A 23,589-nucleotide genomic window follows, 5' to 3' on the forward strand; every position below is an offset into this window, starting at 1 on the left:
ATTTCTTTATCATGTATGGCAATGTTTTTATTCATAAATGTAGATTGTTAAAATTGTCTCTTTAATCAAGTAAGAAATTACTCTTTTAATCAAGTCTCTTAAAGTTGTGAAAATGTAAACGGTACATCTGTAAAATACCCCTTACGCAAATTATCCATGGTTTTATTGTGGTAAAAGTGTAGTAACCATGTTTTTTTGTTTAATAATTACTATAAGCAAAATAGTTTTACTAAACTTACCATTGTTTAACTATGGTTTTTGAAAAACAATTTTTTTATTTTTTGAGTTTCTTTTTTCTTTTGGAGTTCTTGATGGCTGTTTTTCTGTAACAATGTTTGGGTGATTCTCTGAATTGGGTGCCTTTTGGGTCATACTTTTTTTTAAATATATACGTTAAATAGTTATATTTTTGATCATTTCATGTGATAGTGGATTAGTCAAACCTTTAAGAAAATACATTTTCCCACCTCAGGCATGAAATTCTAATCAATATTTAGTGTTTTTTTCCACTTGGACTTGGACCCTGTTTAAATATGATTTAAAAAGATTTTCAAGTAAATTCTTGTAGAAGCTTTTCAATGAGATGTCCCTTGTTTGATATCATTTATTGCATGTAGAATTTTTTTTTTAATACTCACCATTTGAATACCAAATCAGGTCATGAAAACTGTATCTAACATTGGTCTTCATATCTTATCACAAAATATGCATTAACATTAGAATTTAATCAGGCTTTCATATTTTTTCAGACTGTCCTGTAAATTCTGCACACAGCAAAACAAACATTGACCTAATTTGTCGTTTTATCACCAAAATATTAATAAAAACTATCAAATAACAGGGTTGAACTCAGCATAACGGGGTTGAAAATGATAACAGGGTTGAAGTGATGATCATCATTTAATATAGCATGGATTTCTTACCTGTAAAATTAATGATATCACATTCAATAAAATTGTATTTTATTAAAGTTGGCAAAAACAAACAAACATTTTAATAAGTATTTAACATTAAATCAAAAGCATTAAGGATTAATTGATCAAAAACATCAATCGATCTTTCCATTTGGTTTTATTGAACATAAAATACCATAATCGATTATTTCTAACAGGTCACATAGCAATATAACAAGTCTACAATTGAGTACTCTACTAAAATGTGTCAAATTTTCAACCCCGTCACAACGATTCAACCCTGTTATAATAAAAATGTGACGGGGTTGAATGTGACGGGGTTGAAGTTTTTGCCTAACAGTAGCTGTAACTCCGTACTTAACTAAGACAGTAGCATCACATGGCATTTAGGAAATCATACAAGTTTAATGTTTTGCAAAACTATTATTAAATTTTTCTTAAACCGTTGTTTACTATCATTTAGTAATACAACATAGTTGAAATGTTGAGCCTGACAATCTTAATCTGACAGTGAAAAACATGAAATAAATGTAAGAAAAGATTCTGACACTTGCCTTTCTTTGCAGCATGTTCTTCAAGAGACTTGTGTGATATCACTTTCTGGGTGTGATGCCACAGGGATTGATCCGTTATTTTTATAGGGGGGTAAATAGTATGGCGTGACGGGGTTGAAAACAAACTGGAGGACGTGTATAAATATTGCATTTTCATATATAATTAATGCATTTTTATATACATATGTATATTTTAGTTAAAGTAAACCCACGTATGATTAAATTAGCAGTAACTATTTTGCATTAATTGCAGTTTTTATTTGTTTGATATTCAATGAAAATGTAATGATGGTTAGTGGGGACATGCAAGTATGCTTGTTGTCTACTACTTCGGCAACCCATATCTATAAATTAAAATAAAATAAAAGCATTTTTTGTTGCATTATAATGCAAAGGCACCTGGTTCTATTAATTGATTGCGTTAAAATGCATTTTGTGATTTCCTTTAATTAAAAATCTTTGAAGTAAGTTTGGGGGACTTGAAGGGCACCCAATTCAGAGAATCACCCGTTTATGTTCTCTAATAAAAAGAAACTGAGGTAACTGTAGGTTACTGTAGCCTACTAGCAATGCAGACGATAGCAGCAATTGCGAGTGATATTGACGCAAAATTTGATATTTAATAAAATCTTTAATTCAAGTTTTATTTCTATTTCTTTGATACAAACAATCAAAATAGATAAACAAGCATTTTAACCAAAATTTCTGTCATACGTCAGCACTGTGATGATGACCCCTCATTACCATCTGACACATCATTGTACTGTACAATGGTACCGCCACAGTGCCTACTTTTGGAGAGGAAAGTCACGCGACCACTGTCTGACTCTGAAAGTAAACTAACCAGTTAGTCGTTTGAAGAGGAGAGCCAGTAGACTCGTCAGATGAGCTCGGTTTGTAGGATGATACGCGCGTGTGTGGACAGTGTAATTCATATCTCTGCGTGACTGACGTGTGTGTGAGTGCGCGCGCTCGTTTATACGCGCAGACCGATGGCGTCGCCGCCGCCGCGCGCTCTTTTCGTCGCTCTCCGATCACCTTTCACGATCTCACTCTTTATGGACGGAAGTGATCGCATATGATTGCAGGACATTTTCGGATTTGGGTCTCTTTTTAGTCCAAGTGCTGTCTGGAACTGTTCTCCTGTTTAAACCGCGACAGATAACAAGTTTGTGGGATACAGGTGCGATTTTACTGTAACTCCAGCGGATGATCACGAGCACAGATCCGGACTGTCGGATTAAAGTAGATCACATCAGATCTAGAGCAAGGTGAGCTCGGATATACGCACTGTTATGATGATAGTAGAGTTGTGCTTTCTTTGTTTACTGTGTGCACACATGATGCTCTGGAGAGAAATGGAGGAGACCGCGTCTAGTGTCACACTTTTTACTCCAGCGAATGTTTCTATGGCTTGGTTTCTTTTTGAAAGTCCATTTCTGTGTAGACACTTACTTAAAGTATTTGCTGATTATGGGTGTTTAGGGAAAAATCTATAAAATATTTATCATTTCATTCAACACACGCTGACCCTATAACAGGGCATGCTTTTTCACTATATGGGGCAAGTTGTCACAATGGGAACCTGCTGTTCATTGAAAAAGCTGAAGTTTAAACAATTCAAGATCACACAGCCATATTATATCTGTATTTAAAATATAATTTTAGGCTATACAAAAAACAGCATTTAAACCACTACAGTATAATAAAGTTACTACTGTATATAGAAATAGCAAACTTTTGATCTGCACATTAGTATTTTAAGAAAATAGTAAAAAAGTATTTTACTTTTGTATACAAACATATTAAACAACTTGCTCCGATATAAATGTGACAACAGAGACGCTATAACCTGTAGTTAGTTTTACCCAACAGCTATTACAAAAACATGATGATATTTGGAAATTTTATCAAACATGCATTTACACAATCTGACTTTTGACTAAATAAATATGACATTTTAAAATTTTACTTAATGTTAACCAATGCAGGTCAGTGTGTCGTTAACTGAATTAGTTAAATTCTTGAGAAACATGAGATTGTCAAAGTTAGATTAATCTTTATCCATTAAGACTAAGCAGATGAAACAGCTGCTTGTTAGCGTCATGTTACTGTAAAGTCCTGAGAGATGCATGCAGAATAAGTCTAAGAGCTGTCAGCAGTACCCTTGTAAGGGGCGGTGTGTGAACATGGTCATTATCACAAAACACTGAATGACAGATGTACACAGACATGAACTGTGTGCTAATGTCAGTATTGCAATAATGTATGACTTTTGAATGATTTGAAAGCATTCAACGCAAGCATTACTGCTTTGTGCATTTACAAAACCGTATACTGTACATGCATCATTGCATAGTAAACCTCTAAAACGTGTGGATGTTTTGTGTTCAGTCCTACAGGTGTGTGCTTTTTATAAGGTTTGTTATATTTCGATAAACTTTAACATATCATGAAAATTTTACTTTTTCCATGTTTAAGTGTTATAATTGGGTCCCGTTGTGATAAATGTTATAAATATCAACCGTAAACTAAAAAAAGATGGACGACACGAAGTCGCCTCCCTCCATTGTAATGAATTGAAGCCAAAAATGTCCGACCATGGTCGCCCCCATCATGTTACGTAAAAATGTCAGTTTGTAGCCAAGGCATGCGAAGAAGGAATCGTCCGTGGAGCGGTATCAAACTTCCGCCCGAATGCTTGCGTGACCAATTCAACCACGCCAATCATAACGACACGTCCCGTTTCTAAAGCATCAAATTACTAGCTAAAATAAAACTTATCACAAAAATGAACATATATCAGCGTGATAACAACTACTTGAAAGGACCAAAACCATCTTTCAGAGACTTTTATTGGAAGTGTAATTTTTTTTATTTAGAGCACAGTCCCATTCATTTAAATGGAGAGGGCGGGGTTCATGACTTGTAGTGCAGCCAGCCACCAGGGGGCGATCAAAGAGCCAGCGGCTTCACTTTTCAAGACTTATGAGGCACACCCGATATCAACCCAGTAACATAGTTTTGGTAAACCATTCACTGCAAGTATGTGAAAAAATAGGTCATTGAAATCTGGTCCCCCTTGTGATGTCAGAAGGGGATAATAAACTGCCATTTAGTGCAGAGATCAACTCATTTGCATTTGAAGGGGACCTTTTTGCTCACACCTACAAAGTGGCAATTTTAACATGTTATGTACCTTATTTGCCTTACCTTATTGTAAAGTGTTACCGTTATGATAATTATTATCTGTGGGGTATGTTGAGCTAGAACTTCACATATGTACTCTGGGGACACCAAAGATTTATTATACTTTTATTTATCTTTAAAAAGTCTTGTGAAATGTCCCCTTTAACACCTTCGTTTTAGTATTTAAAGAGCAGAACAGCCAGTGATTCATATTTGTGGATTTTGATGTAGTATTTTGTAACCCTGTTGTACACTGAAATTTTAGGCAACAAAAATGTTCCACAACTTAAGCTATTTGTACCATCCAAGAGTGCAAGCAAGGTCAGTGTTTGAATATGAAAAGATTGAACCAGTGTTAGTTGTGCTACGGTGATAAAATAGTTTATCACGAGCTGAAAAAGGTTCAATTCTTTAAAAGAATGTGCTGGGTTTATTCGTCTTTCCAGCTTCTCGTGTTGTATTTTCATGTGTTCAACTACCACAAAAAAGTAGACTCTCCAATCAGCTGATAAAACAAAAGTTGTTGTGCTGGCTCAGAGCTCCAGTGTTTTTCCGTTTTTGTTTTTCATGCTTGAAAATATTGCCATTTCAGATGGTTTGTTCAGCAATATCCGACAACGGTTTGGTTCTTTGTTCCGGATTTGCTGTATTGTTTAATACTGTACACCTGGAAGGCATGGTGCACAGGGCTTTCTCTCAAGATGATATATTTATCCCGTGGCCTGTGTGCTTTATCTGCGGTGAACAGGGATTCTCTCCCAGTTGTGACGCCTGTCAGGGTGAATGATGGATTTTGTGCCGTGCACGGGGAAGTTTATGGGTCTTTCGTGAGGAATTTCAAATGATTTGTTTAGTATGCACTGACTCCTGCATGGAGATAGAATGGAAGAAATAACAACAGACCTAAAATAGACCCTTAATGTATGTGCACGCAAGCATGCGCTTGAAATACACCGACAGGGCACCTGAAACGGATCCTTCTGCGTGTGCATGCGCGCGATAAATGCCTCAATCAAATTAAGATTATTGCAAACACTGCCCTCCATCCTCGATTATCCTTAATGCACTTATAGTCATAACCCGTGAGACTTTATTTAAATGCCAAATTTGTGCCTAATCAACATAATTGTCCTGTCTAAGAGGAAATGATAATTGTGTGGATTGTTTTTCTCCACTCTTCTGACCATGCAATCTAGTTGTGTTTTTCCTCAAGACTGCTCCATGGCAACAGGCATGACTATCCACCAGGAAAAAGCATCTCCAGATTTGCATTAATTGCTTTTAACACTCTATGATGCATCGTGTTGTAATGCGTTGTTGTCAATTTAATGAAAAGACATTTAAAATTAAGAGACTGTAAACCCTGTTTGCTGTCAGTGCAGATGATGAATCCAATCTGTTCTCCAGTGTGCTTTCATACTTGCACATTTAACAACTACAGTAATCCATAAAAAATAATGCACTCATATCATGCTAAACAGCTTTTCTGTGATCCCTGAAAGTATGCTGGTGCGTAGTAGGCTTTGCGGGCAATAGTGATTCAGAGATTAGGGTGTCTATTAGGTATTCCTCACTTTGAATTCAAGTTTCTCTGGTAACACTGCAGGAAAAGCATACTATGACATTTGTTTTGTGTGACGGGTTTATGTTGGAGAACAAACGCCTGACAGGAATATGTGAACCTATGTTTCATCTAGGGATGCACCGAAATGAAAATTGAAAAAGAGGAAACCAAGGCCGAAAACCGAAACACCGAAAGAAATGATTATGCCAATTATTAGTACCATTGCGTTTATTGCTGTCACTGTGTACTAACTTTAATAGGGGGTGTGACGGATCACAAAATTCACGGTTCAGATTACATTACAGTTTTTGAGGCATGGATCGGATTATTTTTCGGATCAGCAAAAAAGGGGTGGAAAAATCTTAGCCTGGGTGCCAGCCGATCTTAGCCCCGCCCACAACATTTTGAGAAACGGGAAGATCGGTCTGGGGTTTCTCAGTTGAGGAGCTACTATGCTAGACCCAAAGCTGGTCGAACCAATCAAATTGTCAAGGCGGGCTTTAAACGATGATGGACAGATGATCAACAATAACGTAATCAACCATGTCACCAAGGAGCGCGTTTGTTGAATCTGTTTACAACGAAATGGCTGCCGTGGTAGAATTCAGATGTGTGGATTCTGACATTGAGTCTGTTCTAAAAGATATCGACAGAGCATTGATTTTAAAAGAGGAACAGAGAAACGCGAGCAAGGCATTTGTTGATGTTTTTGCCATCCTTCCTATGGGATTCGGCAAAAGTTGGTCGCACTTATTAAGGATCAAGTTAAAGAAGCAAATGAAATGGGTATCACGGCGTGCACGACGAGATGGATATAATTAGCGGTCGTTGCCAGCTTCTTTTTGGAAGCCCGGAATCGTGGCTGCTGAATAAGTGGAGGGACATTCTAGGCTCCGATATTTTTTCAAGCCAACGTAATGGGTATCGTCGTGGATGAAGTTCACCTAACGTACAAATGGTAAGAGATAGTCTGACTGTATGACTTAGTAAATACTTAATGTTGTGAAATAAATGAAATGTTGTAAACATAGTAGGTGTTGATGTACGTTCACAGTGTCATTGTAGCGAAATAACTAGCAGTTCGGTCAGGCTGCAAAAGACGTCATTTCAATATAAGTCACACACTCCGTTGCTCTGATTGGTCATTGGTCATAGGACACGCCTCATAATTATAGCTCAATGGAGACTCAAATTCTGACTAGGCTAGGAAAATCTAATAACAAATAAAGACATTGCAAACATTTATAAAAAAGAACAAAGTTGCACATTAAGTAAGGTCTGAAATTAGCATTAGGTACAGAAATCGAATTAAATCAATCATAACACTGTCTTTATTGTATAAATTAAATATAATTATGATTATGAGCTACAGAAGTGATTTTCTCTTTGTCTTGGGTTGTTTGATTAACATTAATGACACAGACTTAAGTTAATTGAGGTTACTGTCTCTTTAAGACCAAATAAGCACAGACTGGTTTCTGACTGTAATCTATGCATACACACTTAAGACATAAACAAATGTTTTTAATTAGAAAATAATATTGCGGAGATCATTTTGTTTGTATGTGCCCTGTCAATAACAGAAATATTTTATGTTCACTTGCTTTTTGAAACGCGTCTCTCCGTGTATGCACTACTGCGTGCACTTAAACGCATGCGCGCACACAGAGACCGAGGGCGAATTCCAAACAGCGCAGCATAAACAGTCGCTTCACATGAAAACGTTATGTTGTTTTTCATTGCTTTATTCGCAAAATGTATGTTAACGGACTACAGTATGAGAAACATTAGCGCGACTCTCTCTAAAGTTTACACATCAAGAGTTTTGATCTTCGAAAGGGCATAGGGATTTAACCGCATGTGTGTCTGTGCGTACAGAAAGCTGCTCACTTTAGCGCCTTTTTCCGGTTAAATACGTCCACACCGCAGTCATGTTGCTTCAGACAAGCACGTGCAGGTCACGGTTTCTGTTTGCGTCATCACGACATTTCAGCCGTATTGTTTCGGTGATAAAAGTTTTTCAGCTCTATTGGGCCATTTTCGGCCGGACATTTTCGGTGGCCGAATATTCGGTGCATCCCTAGTTACATCTGAGAGATTTAAGAAGTAATCTTGCTGCTCCATTTCCCAGGTTTCCTGTTTTTCTTTTGTAAAATCACAAGTTTTGATTTGTCTACTAGGTAAAAACTAGAGCCATATTGGATTAGTTCTTCAACAAGCACTCACATTTGTAAGATGTAAGAATAAGTTACAGTACGTGCCTGAACAAACCACAGAACTAATCTTTAAATGAAGTAAAAATTAATACCGTAAGCATCACCAATATAGTTTATGTTCATGCATACATTAGTTAGCTTCAAACTAATGTCCTTTAGTTTCAGCGATGCTTTGGAAAACACCATTATGTATTCATAATTAGTTTTTATGTTCTGTTTGTGCCTATTATGGAGGGGTATGTCTAGCACACGCATACCGTACTGTAGCAATGCTCGTGAGGGCTCCAGTCACATTTTCTTCAGTAAATGATAAAATATGGTGCAAATTTTTTAGTTTTATTCATGTATTGTAGGAAGGCTTTTAACCTGTGCTCCTGATGTGATGTTTTTGAGGTGATGTTTCCCATGCCGCTGGGGTGATGCTTCTGTTTATCTCACCTTTCCAAATAACCAATGAGAACAGGCGCATATGAGGCGGTGACTCATGGACCACATGCTCTGGTGTGAAGGAACCAACAGGATGAAAGTGAATCTCTGCCTTTATTTTTTACCTTCTCACACACACTCTCTCTCTTTCTTTCTTTAATCTTTTGTTTACGGTTTTAATGATGTTACCTCAAGGTAGGCAACACCACAGCTGCTGATGGAAAAGGACATTGCTCTGTTCTTCTAGAAATTTGAGCAGTGAATGTTAAAAATGCGAATAAAGAAGTAGATCTTGAAGTAGCCCATACCCTTAATGTGTCCTGGGATTTATCTGGGATTGGTTGATGTTGGTTTATGCTGGTGATTTTACTGGAATCTGTGTGTGCATTCACACACATCTCGAGAAACAATGCTTGTGCATTTTTTCTGATTTGACTGTAAACTAGTGAATTGCATACGAGTGCATTGTCGTTTTGTCGACACTATGACCGATCCTGCCAATGTTACTAGGTCCCCATACCGAGATCTATCCCTGGGATTAATTCTGGGATTTTAATTCTGGCAATTCTATAGCGATTTTCTGGGATCAACTCTGTGTGAAAAGGGCTCCAGATTTATATCATGAAATTTTTGTCTTAATTTGCTCACTGATGTGTTGTTCTAAACTGGCATGGTTTTCCATTTACATGAATCAGCAGATCAGATGTTGAAGACCTGAACTGCTCATGCTTTATCTTCATATAATCAAGTGAATGGGGACTGAGGCTAAAATGGGGTGGGCATTCCTGGTCCTGGAGGGCGATTGTCCTGCAAAGTTTACCTTCAACACTTATCAAACACACCTTTGAGCTAAACTTTTAGGGCTGGGATGATTAATTGTGCAAATGCGCGTTTTCTCAATCAATGAATTTTAATGAATTACAGTGAAATGCCACCACACACAAAAGCCAGAGGGCGCTCTTGTGCAGAAACTCCATTTGTGCCACAGAAGAAGTATCATTACAATTGCTATTCCAGGAAATGTCTATATGCATATTTTTATCGCTGTTCTTTAAACTGTTTGAGGTATTTCAATGATAATAAAGAATATTTTGAATGTGTGTATTTGATTATGCTTTTTTAAATGCATGCTATAAACGAGATTAATAAGGACTTACTGACGTGCACAAGCTGTGCATGAAACACTGAATCTGAGCTTTAAATTGATTCAAAGTCGATTTCAGACAGATATTTTTATTGAGAAATGTGATGCATCGTCACAGCCCTATAAACTTTGCAAGACAGCGGCCCTCCAGGAACAAGAACGCCCACTCCTGCTCTAAAATGCTAGCAAAACACCATAAAAGTACCATGAAAGTCAACTCTCCAGAGTTTTCTTAAGTCATTTAAAAGCATGTTTTTATTTGCGGTATCTTTTGCCATCCATAATCTTTTAAATGTGGTCCCTTTTAATGCCAATGAGATGTGATGATTGGTTCAAATGAAGTTCAAAGATCTAACGAAATGGGTACTTAATTTATTATATAGCTCATTTTATGAAATGTTTATGGTGCTTTGTTTCTAAATTTATATATTGACTGCTTAGATCTCTATTCAGTAATCTTTCATTTTCAATTGAACTCTTCCTTTAACTCTGGTGCAAGCAGAGAGGTCACCTGAGTCCACAGATGACCCACAAATGCGCTTGGTGCCAAAGTCAGTGATGTAGGGCTTCAGGCTTGCGTCATATTTTCGTCAGGGTCCCAGCGGGCAACAGAGTTTCTTCTCTCTTGCTACATTATGGAATCTATCTTCATATGCTGGTATCCTGTGGCTATAACTGGTTTAACCCCGTGTGCTGTTCCAAGAGTTATATACAGGAGGAAGAAAGAACGCAGAATTCACAAAATGCCCTGCAGGAACGGATGACTGTGGTTTGGCTTCACGGGCATCTGGCAGTCATATCTTTCAGCATTATGAGGTGAAAAGAGGAGGCCTGTGATTGACGGGTTATGCAAACAAGGACATCGCTAGGTGTTTGAGTGTAGGGGAGGCAATGAAATTTTCTCTGAAATATATCTTCATTGCATCACAGCTATTTTTGGTCGGACTGACTGAGGCTATATTCTTATGATGTTTCGTATTATAGCACATTCAATTGATATAAGGTCAAGCTAAAATAACGTAAAGGACGTTACAGAGAGATATTAAATGTGTGGTCTTTATGAGTAAAAAATAGCTTTTGAGATATAATCCTTAATGATAATTGACCTTTCTCTTAGTTTTTCATTCATCTGTTGAAGTCTGTATTAGCCAGATAACAAAAATAATGACATTTGCATTTTCTGAAGGAAACAGTTCCTGCAGGGCACACCAAAGAAAAGAATAGCATTGAAGTTGTAGATGAGCTCTGGTTTAGTCTTGTGTTTCTGTTGTCATGACACTCGGCATGAATCTATAAATGGTTAGATAGATATAAGATGAATTAAACCATTCACAGTTCAGCATTCAACTGTTATGTTATCACTGTTGCTTAGATCTTCAGTGGCTGTGTTTACATGCACTAATTTCCATCAATCATATTGCAAGCTAATTCGTTTACATGTTTATAATCCGAACAAATCGTCCGTGCAAGCACATAGCTAGTGCTCCCATTCACTTAATAATTTGTGTTGCATGTGTTTGTGAATACGTAAATGAGAGGTAAATATGAGTCATGAACATAAGCACAATTCCACTGTGCATGTGCAGAATTTACTAGAGAAAATACTCATGTTGATTTATGTTTGCTGATGCATCAGGTTACTGCTTGATATACACTCACCTAAAGGATTATTAGGAACCCCATACTAATACTGTGTTTGACCCCCTTCCGCCTTCAGAACTGCCTTAATTCTACATGGCATTGATTCAACAAGGTGCTGAAAGCATTCTTTAGAAACGTTGGCCCATATTGATAGGATAGCATCTTGCAGTTGATGGAGATTTGTGGGATGCACCTCCCGTTCCACCACATCCTAAAGATGCTCTACTGGGTTGAGATCTGGTGACTGTGGGGGCCATTTTAGTACAGTGAACTCATTGTCATGTTCAAGAAACCAATTTGAAATGATTCGAGCTTTGTGACATGGTGCATTATCCTGCTGAAAGTAGCCATCAGAGGATGAGTACATGGTGGTCATAAAGGGGTGGACATGGTCAGAAACAATGCTCAGGTAGGCTGTGGCTTTTAAACGATGCCCAATTGGCACTAAGGGGCCTAAAGTGTGCCTAGAAAATATCCCCCACACCATTACACCACCACCACAGTGGTAACAAGGCATGATGGATCCATGTTCTCATTCTGTTTAAATTCTGACTCTACCATCTGAATGTCTCAACAGAAATCGAGACTCATCAGACCAGGCAACAGTTTTTCCAGTCTTCAACTGTCCAATTTAGTGAGCCCGTGCAAATTGTAGCCTCTTTTTCCTATTTGTAGTGGAGATGAGTGGTACCCAGTGAGGTCTTCTGCTGTTGTAGTCCATCCGCCTCAAGGTTGTGCGTGTTGTAACTTCATAAATGCTTTGCTGCATACCTCGGTTGTAACGAATGGTTATTTCGGTCAAAGTTGCTCTTCTATCAGCTTGAATCAGTCGGCTCATTCTCCTCTGACCTCTAGCATCAACAAGGCATTTTCGCCCACATGACTGCCACATACTGGATGTTTTTCCCTTTTCACATCATTCTTTGTAAACCCTAGAAATGGTTGTGCGTGAAAATTCCAGTAACTGAGCAGATTGTGAAATACTCAGACCGGACCGTCTGGCACCAACAACCATGCCACGCTCAAAATAAATGCATTGAAGCAACTGCCATGTGATTGGTTGATTAGATAATTGCAATAATAAGACATTGAACAGGTGTTTCTAATAATACTTTAGGTGAGTGTAATCTAGGGCTGCACGATTTTGACAAAAATCATAATTATCAATTATTTACCTTGATATTATAATTATCAGTTAATTAATAGACTTTACACTGAAGTTTTTAAATGTTTTATAACGTTCTGTGAAGCAGCTGCATGGTAAATTTTAAACATCCAAAATAAATAATGTAATGTAAAAAAACAAATAATTATGGAAGTTATGTTATTAGTAAAAAAATCCAACATTAGTTGCTACACGTTAACTTTATCAATATATCTCATTCACCACTGTATTTTCTGCCCAAACAGGCTCCCAAAATTTCAAAATCCTCTTCAGTTTTTGGTAACCAGAAATGAATGCAAGTAGCCTGAATAAAAAAGACAAAATATCTATCAAAACACAAAAAACACATAAATAATCAAATTACATTCATCAATACAAATATTTGCTTCTAACCGAACTGACATTTGAAATATTAACTGAAGTCACAGATCAGAAAATGCCACTCGATGGGAGGGCATAGTGTCAGGTTCCTCAATTAGTTTTCACCACGGGCCAAATTTTGCCAATACAAAGCCTATAGGGTCACTGACCACAATGTTTGCTGTGCTATTTTTGTTGTTGTTTTTTGATGCTGTTGTTTTTTAACAAATAAAAAATTTGGATTTTCATGCAAGGCAACTGTTCCTGCTCATCTCCACACTGGATATACTCACCATTTAATGGGATAATTTGGTTTAATGGGTCACAAAACTCACAGTTTGGATTATACAATGTTTTTACAGTTACAAATTGAATTTCAAGGTGTTTACCTGAAGCCTTTTCAGTCCATCATTTTGATTACAAACTGGTTGCATGTAATGTAGCAAATGTTAGTATGTAGGAGAATTTTAATGGTTGATTTCTTCTAAATGAAACTCATTAAAATAAAAAAGTTAAATGTTCAAAAAAATGCATGATGCATGAATTTGGCCCAGAAATACTCCGTCACACGCTAATCTGCTTTTTTACACTTTGCATTTGTTTAGCATGAGGATTACAACTGTGTTAATAAGTCAAATGCATGAAATAGCACCCCCCCCACTTAAAAAAGTAGTTTTAAGGGTGTCACTGTGTTTACACTTTTCTGAGGTTATTGCATGTAGGTGTAAAGGGGGTGTGTGGTGCAGAAACAGTGTGGCGTTTTAGAGCGTCCAGTCCTTAGTAAATACAATATGAAAATCAATATTCATATACACTTGGTTGTGTCAAAAGCATCTATTTCCACAGCTGTGTGAAAAGCTTTTTTCATTAACATGCAATTAATTACATTTATTCATCAGACACTAATGAAGAAACCCTCAGACTGTAGTGCAATTAAACGGATTGCTTTTAAGAAAAATACGAAACTGTAGCGTCTGTAGCGCGATCATTGGAGAGCACGTATCTAATATACAGCAGATGCTTGCATTTCTGAGTTGTCCCGTCATTCCTAGAGAGGGTTTGGCTGACGGGAGTAATCCTCTGTCTTCTTTAAAGTGAGTAAACAGGCATTTATTCAAAAGCTTTTCTTGGAAGCTCTGATATCAGCTGCAGCCCACATTTAGCCATAGACCGTATCCAGGGCATTGTGAAATGAACCAAAAGACCCCCGGAGAGCGGAGGTGTTTGTGCGATAGCTCACACACAAACTGAATAATGGACGAGATCATGGAAACGCGTATCTTCTCCACACACCAACAGCCTACACAAAACATTAAGCTGCAAGTTTTTACAAAGGGGCATTAGCTCTTCTCTAACGTTCTTGTGCTCTCTCTTCTCAAGCTGAATGAGGGTTAGGGGTTTGATTTCAATTTGGACTGACATGTTATAGCTAAGTGGTTGTGGGTTGTTCATTCAGATTCAAGGTTTGCGTGCCATTCTCAACTTTTATCTCAACTATAAATGACCCGTCATTGTTATGAATTTGAGTCTCCTAAAGGTGAGATGTTGGTTTGTTGTTTGTGCATTAGGTTGATACTTTATCAGTGTAGTTTATCATTCTTTTAGTGCATTTATGTTCATGCATTTGGCAGGTTCATTTATCCGAAGTGAGTTTGAACCCATGACCTTTTGTCCTGCTAATGCAATGCAATGCAATGCCATTGAGCTATACAGGAGAATAAGGTGCTGGGGAAAAGTCATTCAAGCTTTTTTTCCTTATGAAACGGTAAGGCTAGCTTTTACAAAAAAACACTTCATGTACAAAAGAAATTTGCATCAAATGGCAATAGGTAACTGATTTATAAGATGGCTTAATTATATGATTTATCTCAATTGTACATTTTAGTGCGGTCTGCATTTGCCATTGTGACGTTGGGGATAGCAACGGGGTTTCATTTGTGCCTTTTTTCGGATAATCATACGTTCCTGAATGATTCATATCGTACAAAGTCATACCTGAGAAAGTCGCCATGGTAAATTGGGTAAATTTTCACTTGAGATCAGGATGAATTTACAGCTTTTTACAAATTGCAGAACATGCACAGTTAAAATCAGTTTGTTTCCATCCATATAGTATCTTTTAAAAGTCATGGCTTATCCAGACTATTCCTCTGGTAAATATGGTGGCAGCGTCTTTAGATCATATACTTTACATTTAAAAGTCAATGCTGTAAATTTTCCCATTATTTGATTTTGTAGTAATGACTGTTTTTTGTATTTTGTTTGAGTAAATAATATTTTAGTGAGGATGTAAGCGTCCGTCTAAAGGCCGTCTCTAATCTATAAATGAGCTTATGATGCTAATGTTCTGGTCCATTACCCTTTAAAATGGCACTATACACAGTAGCTCACATCCCGCTGGAATCCACAGTTAATACATTGCTGTATTTGACTATGCAAATAGCAAGAGGGAAAAATCTGTATTAGCTTAGTGACTGGGTGGCATTTTCAGAAAGTCTAAATGACCAGGTGGGTCAGTACATTGGATTTGCATCTATGAAATGTAAATGTCAGTGCTTTCTGATAGAGTGCTAATTTTGGAGAAAAGCTTGCCTTTTTATAATCTTTAAATAATTTTTAATAGCAAAATATTAAAATGCAAAATCGATGTAATAACTCTGATCAAGACCACAATAGCACGTAAAGCTCTGCTTATTCTGTTCCAGTTTTGCGGATGTAGGAGTCTGTAGGGTTATTAACTCCAAAAAGGTTGCAAGCCAACACCAGAATTTTTTATGATGTCCACAAAAATTAAATGCCTTCCAGAAAATATATAAACATATAAAAGACATATCAAATGAAAGAACAGACCCTCTACTTTCATAAAAAAAGTTTAATTCTATCTTCATTTGTTCTTTTTTATCACCTCTCAAATATGGGTAGGTTTTTTCAAAAATACCAAATTTTGAGCAAAAGGCTGAGATAATTGCATTTTTGTAAAGGAATTTAGTTAGAGATCAGATTCAGAGCGATGATCAAAACATACACAGAGTTTTTACAGTTTTTGGATCAGTGGATGCTTTAGTGTTTTATAAGTTGGGTAAGAGCACCACCTAGTGGATAATAGCAAAAATATGGATTGCCAGAAAAACTTCTCATTGGCAGGAAAGCGTTTTTTCTTAATTGACGAGATAACTCGTCAATGGCGGTGAAAGAGTTAAATTGGAGCCCAATCCTGTATTAGGGGTGTTCATATAGTACATGTTCTTACATTCAGAGACATTGTTCACATAAGAAAACTTTTTTTAAGTGGTTAAATTTAATTATTCAGGGCTTTTACCATGTTGTATTGTTTCAACGCAGCTTTACATGAAAGACGAAAAACCCATTTTTAGGGTTTCTATAGCACACAGTTGATTGACTTCCATAGTATTTGTTTTTCCTACTATAAAAATCAGTGCAGCGCTTAATATCATTTATCAAAATATCTTCTTACCTTAAATATTGACAGAGTAAGGTCACGTCAAAGATTGAATTTAATGTGAAATCAAACTTTGATGCTAATCTCAGGGTTTTCCGCATAAAATGTGTTAGTTAAGGTGGTAGGGTTGGGCAGGTGGATGAAAATGAAAATATTTTTATTTAAAACACTCAAATAAAACTGAATTTTGAAGAAACTATGACAGAAAATGAACATAGATTATTAATGAATTAAATGTTTTTACCTCTAACGGGAATAGCTGTGTGATGAAGTGAAACTAAAGGGTTAATAAACACAAACTGAAGCAGTTATTGTAAAACATCTGGCGAACGATGATAGATAGCGCGAAGATTGTAAAAACAGATTATTTCCCACTATTCATTACATTATCTTAAACGAGTGTAACTACTGTAGCATTTAAATAATGCAAATAAATAACGTGAGCAAGTGCGCTCAACAATTTTATCTAATCAACAGGCACGTGAAACCTAGCTAGCAGGTTGCTCAAAGAACAAAATCACCTGCTAACTTACTTTAAATTTGGAAGAACTATAAACGAATACAATAACAAGCTTAAATAAACCCCAAACATAAGTCCACTTACAGTTTTCTTTTATCAACTGGCTATCCTCCAGACAGTGACAGACCACGTCTTTCATTTCGGCAGTGTGGCGCGCGTCCGCGCTATTCTCCGAGATGCACTTGAAGGCCTTTTGCGCAACGAATTTTATGTTTTATTTTTTGGAAGACCTAGTTAAGGGTTTCCCAGCTTAGGCGGGCCACCCGAACTGCAAAGTGCTGCGGGAAATCCTGGACTGGTATTATAGAATTTAATGTAAAATTACTAATGCTAATCTCAATAGATTATGAGACTTTAGTCTCAATGTTACAGACAAGGTGACCTTTTTATTAATCCTGTTTAAGGTGCTGTCAAATGAATACAATATTTAAAATTGTCATAAACTAGTTAACCTCACTAATCAAATTGTTTCAAGAATGTCTAGTTCAGCATCCTGAGTTTGGACATTCTGTGTTTATCTCTTTTTGTTTTGACTGATGTGACAGTTTTTAAACTCATGCACACATTATATGCATTCTGACCAACAACAAAAGCAGCAATAAATCAGTTAATTTTCACAGGAAAAGCAACAGAAAACCCAATTCTGTTTGCAGGACTGTAGTTCAGCCTTTTTCTTTTGATATACATTAGTCTCACTGCAAAGGGTTCATCAGATAAAACTCTGTGCTCTCAGATGTTTTAATCAACAGTGGGTCAACCTGTAGTGCAGATGAGTACAGGAAACGCTCCTAATTGCGATATACGAAGATGAAGAAATTTCTGAGGCCGCTCCTCTTCTCGACGGGGTGGCGATGAGAGACTGCGGAGGGAGAGAGTAATCCCACTTCTCTTTCGTCTTCTGGATGATGTATTTTTAATGCTTCCCTCGTGCTGGTGGATGGGCGATTAGAAAAAGTTCTCATCAACTTTTTAGGGCTCTGGTGCTTTGAAGAGATGCGTCTGTGGGATTCTGTGCCAGACAAGAGAGCCTTAGGCTTTCTCACTTGCCAAAATTAATTTCATTTACATATGCATTTTCACATCAGAATATCTCCGTAGAGACCGATGTACTGCTGCGTGGATTTGGGCCACTGTAAAAGAAAGTTTGATCTTTGGTACTGTAACCCTGATCTACAGACGTTACAGTCGGCGCACTGAAGCTCGTAATAGTGCCGATTATCAGATTACGTGGAAAGCGAGCGGATCATTTAGGAGCACTGTCGATGTCAGGCTCTACACAGCAGCCTGACAGTCGAATAATCCTCTCTATATTAGATGCTGAACAGCAAGGAATTAAGTTGTTTTGCTCCGCATCACTTAAAACAGATCCTAATGTGCCATGTGCTACCATATGTATTAAGATGCTGTCACTAATTGCTGTTCTGTAGCTTATAAACACATTTATTTGAGAGAGCCCTAATGATATCATGTGGTGGAAAAGTTTAGCTCATTTACTGTAGCAGATGTTTACCATCATTCTTTTACACTAAAATAAAGTTTAACGTTACTCATTACAGTGAGCATCTGGATCTTCACAAACCCAAACAGATACATTTAAATTTGTGCCAACATTTAAATTTCATTCATTACAAAACAAAAAATGTATACACTGTATATATATATGTATGTGTATATATATATATATGTGTATATATATATATATATATATATATATATATATATATATATATATATATATATATATACATATATATACATATATATATTGGTCGGAGCCGATGGTGTAGTGCTGGTGGCTCAGTGACTGAATTCATAAGGGTGTAACAATAAATCTATATGGATCGATTTTATTTTTAACGATCCAATGCATCGATGCTACACATAAAATCTATTTGAGGTACCTTTATTTTGACACTCTCCGCATCCTCATTCCTTGTCGTAACGATCATCTACGCGTTTCCACCAAAGCACACATTTTTGTTTATTTTCTATGCTAGCAATCGCAAGTGAATGCAATGCAGCAACAAAGCGGTTGTAGCAACAAAAACACAGCGAAAGAGGCAGAAGACGAGCGTGTCTTTAAAACGCAGTGTCCTCTCTCCTAAACATGTTCATCATTTGATTTTTTTAAAGAGAAAACACTTTAAAAAACACTTTATCGCAGCAAAACTTGTTTGAATGTTAGATCTGAAGTTGTGTGACAGATCAAATTCTTAAATTTAACAGCTTTATTTTTATGTTAATTTATTTTTCAATTTAATTAAATATTTTCAAAATCTACCTCAGTGATTGTCACTATACAGAGCCCCTAAGGGGACATAGAGCAAAAATTACATAAAGTTTAGTTTCGCACGCGCACGTAAAACTATCGCATGCTCACGTGAAACTTTCGCGTGTGCACGTGAAACTATCGCGTGCGCAAGCGAAAGTTTAGTTTCATGTGCTCAGTTAAAACTTTCATGTGCTCATGTGAAACATTCATGTGCAGAATATTTTCTTAAAGTTTAGTTTCGCGTGCTCACGTGAAACTTTCGCACGCGAAACTAAACTTTAAGAAAAAATTCTGCACATGAAGGTTTCGCGTGAGCACATGAAACTAAACTTTAGATTTTTTTACTCCAATGTCACCTTAGGGGCTCTGTATCACTATTGCACATTTTGGCAAAAATCGCATCACTGGCATATAAAATCGCAACCCAGTATCACGAAATTACGTACCTATAATCACATAATTTTGTGAGTCTTTTCCGTGACACTCACACGTTTTCTGCCTTTTTGCGTGAACATGTCACATACTGTATTTCTGTTTACGTGTCACTGTCACGTATTGGTTACTCAACTGTTTTGTCCTATTTTCTTACCATTATCGCTTCGGTTTAGGGTTAGATTTACATAAAATTACATTCTTACCCAATTCCCAACTCTAACCCTAATGCGACAATAGTTTAAAAATCATAAAATATAAAAAAAATAAATCATGAAAAAATGGTTGAAACCAATACTTAAAGTGACATCCTAACGCAAACACCAAAACTAACTCTAAACCGAAGTGCAATGATACGACAAAACAGAAATACGTTACATATTTACACAAAAAATGCGGAAAAACGTGTCAGTGTCACGGAAAACACTCACGAAGTTACGTGATAAAGGGTTGAAAATCGATATTGTACTGGATCGTAATGAAATGCCGATTTACACCCCTATGAATTCATGAGGAGAATCAGCCAATAAGGGCCCAGAATAGATGGGAACTCGTTCAATACTGTTTTTTAAAGCATCTTGGTGAGACCTCAAGAAGTTTACTTCTTAACCAATTCTGGGTCTCTCTCTCTCTCTCTCTCTCTCATCACTGTATCCTTCCCTGAGGAACACCATCTTCTTTCAAACAAACAAGTGTGTTTCTCTGTCTGACAGTGGCATGAGTCAAGATAGAGGAGGGGAGTGAGAGCTCTATATGCATGACATTAAGAGCTGTCAGTGATTTTCACCGTACTGGCTGTGAAAGAAGCAGGGCAACATCATCCTGTCGGCTTGTTGTGATAGTGTGAAGCGTGCTGAGCCACGTCAGGAGGCAGAAGGAATAGGGAGGTGTAATGACTCCTCTCTGATGAAGAGGAGTTTCGTGAGTAAGCTGCTGCAGACACTCGCAGCTCGTCCCGCAGGCTGAAATGGGCACATATACAAATCATGTCTTTCAGTGATTTGATGTGTGGTGAGTTTACACTTACGCAAACGCAGTCGTGCCTTGAAAGAAACTGCACAAGGTTTTGTATCTGTAGCTATGCGATGTCCTTAAGATGATAAAATTATGAGATGATAATGTTACTCACTAGATTTGCTTTTATTGCAGAAGAGCTATCAAGGCAGTAAAGAACGTGTTATAGTTTTAGGTGGGCTTGGGTTATAGGCTTTGGTTCTGTGTAAATGACATGTTAAAGCTGCATTCAGAGCTGTGCATGAGACTTACAGTAGCACAATGTGGCACTTCGGTTAAATATCACAATGACATTATCACAAAATTTGAACATGGTTAACAAACTTCCAACAAACTTATTTCCACTGAACATAAACTTTATGCTTTAAGAAATTTAAAGTTTTATATCACCAAAAATAGTTCCTTCAATTTTACTAAATGTGCCAAAAAAGTTTTTTTTTGCAGTGATGGCATAGAAGAACCATTTATATATATATATATATATATATATATATATATATATATATATATATATATATATATATATATATATATATATATATATATATATATATATATATATATATATATATATATATACATATAAATAAACTTGCATATGCATATTAGTAGAATGGAACATATTTTAAATATCTTTAAATAATAAACTAATGATTTTTTGGCATAAAAGAAAAATCGATCATAATAACCCATGCAATGTATTTTTGGCTTTTTCTCCAAATTGTGCCACTTAAGGCAAAGAGTCAACAGTCTGTGGTCTGCCAGGTTTTGAGCATCATCTGACTTTATTTTTTCAGGTGTGTTCCGCATCATCTGCTAAAATAAGTCACTGGCACTTTTTTTTTTTTTTTGCCGATTCAATTTTAAATGTGCAGCAGTGGTCCTCTGGGAATCGGATCATTGTGATTGGCTGTTCCATTGCACAAGCAGTAAAACTCAAGTGATGATGCAAGAAAACCACAAAGTCAGGATGTAACGCACAAACGGTCATCTTGTTTCTTTGCATATCTCATTCTTATATGTAAATATTTTAAAATGATGTGGCTCGTAAGACATTACAGATATATCACAAATCCATCTGTGGTTCGCTGCTTTGTTCTCTCTTATCTGGTTTCTCATTTTAAGTAGTGAATACCAACTACTACCTGCTGGTATGGAAAGTTTTCTCACCTCATAAAGACGCAGATTGGACGTTTTACTTGGCCGCCGTTTGTTTGGTGCCTCATTATAATTTTGGACCCAGACACAGCCAGCACGCAGGCGATGTCAGTGTACAGTGATGTCTCACAACAAGTCATAGAGACACATGTGAGATATTGATACTAATGAAGAGAAGGACAGGTGCAGGTGAACTCAGCTGTCTTTGTAATGACCTGTTGCACAATCCTACAGATTCTCATTTTTATTTGTAGTGCTTGCTGAGGCAACCACTAAGTAAGGCCCTAGCTTACCTTTAGCAACTGAATTTCAATGCCCTCAAAACACTATAGTGACCACCTATCAATGCCCTAGCAGCAAGCACCCTAGAAACACCATAGCAACTGCCAAGATCACCCTAGTAACTCCCTGACAGCATCACTTCCAGCTTCTTTTACCGTAGTAACGTGGAGAGGCTGGCCGGCGTTCACACTCAGCAGGAAGTTAATGGCAGTAAAACAAAACTAAATTGCACCCCTGTGAATGGAAAAAGCTTTTAATTACTGTGCTGAAACTTGACATGTACGTACTAAAAGGTCATTTGTATTACAAATTACATTGTTTAACAGTGTAATCGCTTACAATTCTTTCCCACATCACTAGAAATCCTATAATGTAACTTTTCTCATCCAGATGGTGGAGCTTATTCCTCCTGCGCTCGTATCCTTGAAATAAAGGCAAGGATAAATTAATTCTCTCTCCTGTTTTGAGCGTCTGAACACTTTCACGGGACTCTGTGTCATTCAGTGGAAATAAAAATCCCAGCATATTAAATTAGCCTTGCTCAGTGCGGCTCTCAGAGATCGCTGATGTGTCATAATACAATTCTAATCACTGAAATTCAATTTGTGAAACAGGTTTTGTTTCTGAATGTGCACAGAGGGCTTGGATAAAAAGAGGTCACTAACAAGGGCTGATTCAGGAAAAAATGTTTAATGCCACTGTAATATTTGCCTTTTTATACTGTAGTTGCTTTTTATTATAACAAGTTTAAGCTGTTTCTTGGAAAACGCACTTTATTTTACAGTACGTGTACTTACCTTGTACATATATGGTAAATAAGTTGTACTTACCGACAAATGTGTGGTACGTACTTTTAGGTATCTACATGGTAATTAATTGGTATCATTACTGTACTTACCAGTGGTACATACTTGGTAGTTATTATGTAATTCTAGATAAGTACTGGGGAATAACAGATACATACTTATAGTGTAGGTATACTGAAACATTACTGTACTTACAAATAAATGTACAATTTAAGTATTTAGTATTTACAGGCAAGTTAGGGTAAACTACAGGTATTTAGAGTGTACATATATGATAACTAAGATCAAACACTTCTGTACTTACAAATTGTATATACATTGACTACCATTGACTATCATGTAAGAGAGGGAGAGAATGTACTCGTGTGTGTGGGAAAGTCATAAACTCGTCTTCTCTGTCAGTAACATCCGTGACTGTTGATGTTTACGCAAAAAAAGAAAGTATACGGAGGAACAGACTTTGAAAACAACG

At 36.8% G+C, this 23,589-nt stretch overlaps 1 protein-coding gene across 3 annotated transcripts in view; it reads left to right on the top strand.

The window, feature by feature from the left end:
• The first annotated feature begins 2,240 nt into the window (after positions 1–2,240).
• The window catches only part of LOC129416087 (zinc finger matrin-type protein 4), a 117,986-nt gene continuing 96,637 nt past the window's right edge, over positions 2,241–23,589 (top strand). The window contains exon 1 of one of the 3 annotated variants that reach the window (XM_055170331.2): positions 2,241–2,739. The gene's annotated coding sequence lies outside the window, so the exon portion shown is untranslated. Of the gene's footprint in view, positions 2,740–10,334; positions 10,824–23,589 lie in introns of those variants that run through there. The other 2 variants (XM_055170334.2, XM_055170332.2) reach the window with 2 other exon arrangements.

The sequence above is a fragment of the Misgurnus anguillicaudatus genome, chromosome 11 (genome assembly GCF_027580225.2).
Source record: "Misgurnus anguillicaudatus chromosome 11, ASM2758022v2, whole genome shotgun sequence".
In the NCBI taxonomy this organism is placed as follows: Eukaryota; Metazoa; Chordata; class Actinopteri; order Cypriniformes; family Cobitidae; genus Misgurnus; species Misgurnus anguillicaudatus.